The sequence below is a fragment of the Pteropus alecto genome, unplaced genomic scaffold, assembly GCF_000325575.1.
Source record: "Pteropus alecto unplaced genomic scaffold, ASM32557v1 scaffold78, whole genome shotgun sequence".
Taxonomy (NCBI): domain Eukaryota; kingdom Metazoa; phylum Chordata; class Mammalia; order Chiroptera; family Pteropodidae; genus Pteropus; species Pteropus alecto.
The window spans coordinates 8581351-8586467 of NW_006443124.1; positions in this window are offsets into that span (position 1 = coordinate 8581351).

Consider the following 5117-nt stretch of genomic DNA (forward strand, 5'->3'; position numbering starts at 1 on the left):
GTTCTTCCCCAATTTATCTGCCTGACTCATTCACTTTCTTTCATGGGCCTCTACTCAAATCACCATATCAGAGAGGCCTTCACTGGCCACCTTAAAGAACATAGCTCCCATCTGCCACCACTCACTGTTTCCTCCCTTGTTTTTGATTTTTATGGTACTTATCATCACCTGACATATTATCGACGTTTGTTTAATGTCTTTCTCTGCTTTCTGGAATGTAGGCTTCCCAAGATGAGGAATTTTGCTTTGTTCACTGCTTTATCCCAAGAACCTAGAACAATGCCCAGGATATAGTAAGTTCTCAATAAACATTGAAAAAACAAGAAAACCTGAAACTGCATAAAACTATGTATTAAGAAAGCACTTGTATACATAGGGATATAGCATCATCCTGGAGATTCAATTTTTAAAGATACCAATTTTCTCAAATTCAATTTCAATTGAACATCATCCCAATTAAGATCCCAAAAGGATCTTTTTGGGGGGTGAACTTATCAAAAGGATTCGGAAGCCAATCTAGACCTGTAATATTTGAAACTATCTAAGACACTTCTGAAAGTGACAAGTAGTAAGAGGCAGGCAGACATTCCTAACCATATAGTTAAACATAAAAAAGAGCTTCAGAAAGTAAAGATCATGGTTCCATAACGTCAATATAAATAGACAGCTCACCGGAACCAGTCAGGAAGCCCAGAAACACACCTAAGCAAAAACAGAAATTTAGTACTCAGTAAAGGTAGTATTTCAAATCAAGGGGTAAAGAGATATTTAGCCAATAGTGATATGGACCAAACTGACCAAACTTAGATTTCTTTTATACCCTCGAATAAATGCCGAAGATTAAAGATTAAATTTTTAATTGCTCAAAATGAAATAATTAACGGTCTAGAAAAATAGAGGTGAATATATTACATATTTGACCACAAAAAAAATATCTACACAGCCAAAAAACACCACAAGCAAAAACAAGTAGAGGAAAACATTGTATCTGAAAAATAAAGATATACAAGGAAATCTTAGAACCCAGTAAGTAAAAGATCAATACACCAATAGAAAACTGGGCCCACTCAGGTAATTCAGAAATGAAGAAACATAAATGAGCACTAATTCATTAACTTAACAAATAGATACTAGCATATGTTATATGCCAAGCACACTGGCCAAGGTTAATAAAAAATCCAGTGTTGGCAGGAGTGTCATAAACTGGCATTTTTAAACCTGACAAATGAGATAATTATAAATTCTATAGTATGTTAGAACAACTTTCTGGAGGGCAGTTTGGTGATATGTGTTGAAAGTGAAAGCATTAAAAATACTTGACATCAATTCCAAATCTAGAATTTATATCATCATGCCTGGTTGTGAGACCTGGACCTGAGGCAGTCATCTTGCAGCCACCAGGGGAGGCAACCTGGGTGCAAAGCTAATGCACAGAGAGACAGAGACACCTGCGCCCTGGTCCCCTCAACCCCACCCTTGGGGCTACTCTATCCACAGATTCAGAATTCTGTGAGATGGTAAATTCCTCATTGTTTAAGCCAGTGTTAAGTGGAGTTTCTGTGATTTGTGGCCAAAGAATCCCTACTCTTCTCACCTTCCGGCTTTTTTCTCTACTTCTTTCCAACAGTCGCCTCTAAGTGATCAGCTTGCTTCCAGCCCTGCCTTGTAGATGAGAGGATGGATCATAGGTCTGGAGCTCTAGAAACTGCATGGGAACCAAACTGGGAGCAGTAGGCCCCACCCATGTCCCTGGGAACCAGAATTTGCTTAGGAGGGAAGCAAAGAGAGAGGTGCAGGACACCCAGCTAGAAATCATCCTCCTTGGGGAAGAAGCCCCTATAGGAAGCGGGGCTTGCCCCATTCCACTTGGTTGGGAAATACCAACCTAGAAATAACTATTTGATTAAGAAATTAGTGCTTAAGGATTCTCAAAACTAGTTATCTCTTGGCTGTTTGGAGAAAAAGACAGATGGTTTTACTTAGAAATTTAGTGCCTTTTTTGTGTGTCATTTTGTGCTGTGGCTTCCCAGAAGATATTGCTATTTTGTTTTATTCCTAGAGAAAAATCCATGACACATGGGTTTTTATCACAAAATAAAAATGTCAGACTTTATCTTTGGAACAAAATAAATACTTAAGTATTGTCTTTTGTCATTTATTGTAAAATATGTTATCTAAACTAAATCTTGGTAAGCATTTCACTCTCCAATCTTGATATTTAAAATAGTGAGTAATTAATTTCTGAGCTAAGTGTATTTTCTCTGTAGACCATTTGCATACTTACATTTTGATATTGAAGGAAATCCTAGAAGCTAAACCTCAAAAGTTATTGACTGTATAGATAAACATCTGCTGTTCTAATGGTGTTTGGAACTGCTGAACAATCATTTAAACATTCTTAATTTTCTTCTTTTTCATGAGTGGGTGGGGAAATGGGCAAGAATTGCAAAGAATAGTCACCTAGCTCTCTCTGCCTCCTCCTTTACAGAGCTGGAGTTCCCACAGCTGACATACCCTCCTCCAGTAGTTACCATAAGAACTGAAAGGCAGAAGAGGTTGAAAGCACTTCAAAAATTTTCAAGGTACTATACACCAGGAGAGTTTATATTGTTCATTGTTTAATTACTTGTGAAATGCTTTCCTTGCTCAGGTTTTAAAAACATTTATGTCTGCTCTTTGTTACCAATCCACTGGGAACATGTATTAGTCACTTCATAAATAATATAAATTTAATAAATTTTTACAAAATTAAATGTATTTGTCATTCATTCGTCTAGCCAGTAATTCCTGAGCACCTAATATAGACCATGTGCTGGGAATACAATGATGAACAAGAAATCAGTGTCATGTCAGCTCCCATGGAACTTCTATCCCACTTAGAGGAATAGATGCTAAGACAGAATCATGCAGATTACAATGATCGCATTGGTCAGGGAGGGCCTTGTAGAGGAGGTGGCATTTGGGGTGAGAGCTCAAGGATGTGAATAGGCTGTACATGAAAGAATTGAGAAAGAACATTCCAGGCTTTGCTTAGCAAAGGCCTGGAGGCTGGAAATAGAACGAAAGCAACATGACTGGAGGGTGGTAAGCAAGGAAGGAAGTAGAGTATGAGCAGAATTTGGAATAAACCAGACCAATTTTCCAAATTAAAATGTGGTTCATATCTTAGGAATCATCACAAATAAAACACTCCTGTCTTTCCACAAATAAAACACTTCTGGGGTGAGCTAGGCGATCTACCCCAGATTCCTGGGTGAGTGTTGGTGGTACATTGATTCTTGGAAAGGCTGGGTAACCTACCTATGGAGCACCAATGTCCACTGATGACCTTTCTCTGCACCAGCTCTTGGGAGCATGCAGCAGGTGGGTGACCTAAGGCCAGTTGGTCAGGCCAAGATATAGCCCAGGGATAAGGGAATGTTAGTTCATGCACTTCTCTCTTGCTGCAGGGAATGATAAATCTCTAGCGCTTCAGAGAATCTGGCAGCTGATGACTCCAAGGCCCCCAACCCCTCCCTTCTGTACACAGGCCTGATATGAATAACCAGAATGGCAATGGGAGCAGAGACACTTGGGCCACCAACCCTTAGCTCTAGGCTTCCCAGGAGGGGAAGATAATAGATGAGGTCTTCTGAAAATGAGGAATATACTGTAGGAACAAGACCAGGGTGGGCAAACTTTCTCTTGAAAGAGCCAGATAGTAGATATTTTAGGCTTTACAGGATATATATAACCTCTGTCATGCATTCTTCTTCGTTTTTATTTAATTACTTTATAACAATCCTTCAAAGAGGTTAAGAACTCTTCTTAGCTTGAAGGCCCTACACTGGATGGCCAACTGGGTTATAGTTTGTTGATCCCCTAAACTAGACTACATTGCCCTGACAAACTTCAAACTGAGGCTGCTTAACCCACATTAAGCACTGAGTAAATTATTCTTCTAATCTTCCAAGAATCTTCCGAAGTAGGCCTTGCACAACAAACCCATCCCATCCTCTTATTCCCATTCCTACCTCATCCCCGTCCCCATTTTCCACATCCTCAACCTTGTCTTATAGTCAGGAAATGGAAGCTTGGAAAAGTCAAGCAACCTGGCCCAGGCTGTGTGCTAACAAGTGATAGAAGCAGGATTTGAACTCAGGCAATCTGATGCCAGGGTCACTGGCCTTAATCACTATATTATACTACCCCTAACTAGTAACTAGACACATGGCTTCAGACAAGTGCATTTTTCTTTCTGGGTATGGCCCCTGTCTGTAAAATAAGAGGGGTGGCATAATGTTTCCTCAGTGTGAGAGACATACCTGATGGCATGTGAAGTGGTTTTCGTGGTTCACACACACAGCATTAAATTATATCAATTCACACAGTGAGAAGATGATTACCTTTTCAAGTCTCTTTTAAGTCTTCCAATGATGTTGGGGAAAATGTTCAATCTGATGCTAGCATATCTTTAACATTTCTCCAGCACATGCTAACTTCCATTTTTACAAGAGCTTTCCATTTTTATTGAGCTTCAAAACCCAGGGTCTTCAGTAGGTAGTGATATTTACCTAGAATTTAGTATCACTATTGTATTATTTTGCTTGTTTGTTTGTTTTTAATTTATTTATTTTAATTAGTTTCAAGTATACAGTACATTGGTTAGACATCTATATAGTACATAAAGCGGTCCCCCCAATTGCTCCCTCCCTCCTCTGACCCTCCACCTAGCCAACATATAAATGCTAACTGCATTCCCTATGCCATGCTCCCCATCCCCAGGAACATCCATCCAGCTACTAATTTGTACTTTTTCAACCCTTCACCCCGTTCTCCCAACCCCCTAAACCCCCTCACCTCTGTCCATCACCAAATTGTCCACTATATTTGTGAGTCTGTTTTTGAATAGTTTGTTCTTTTTATTCCTTAGATTCTGCATATAAGTGAAATCATATAGTGTTTATATTTCTCTGTCTGACTTAAATATCTTCTAGGTCCATCAAAGCAATATCTTTTTCCATCCCTTTCCTTTTTATATGCAGGGGTCTTGTTTTCATATCCTTTCAGCCACTCTATCTTTTGGTCGGAGCACTTAATTCTTTTCCATTTGAGGTACTTATTGATAGGAATGTAGT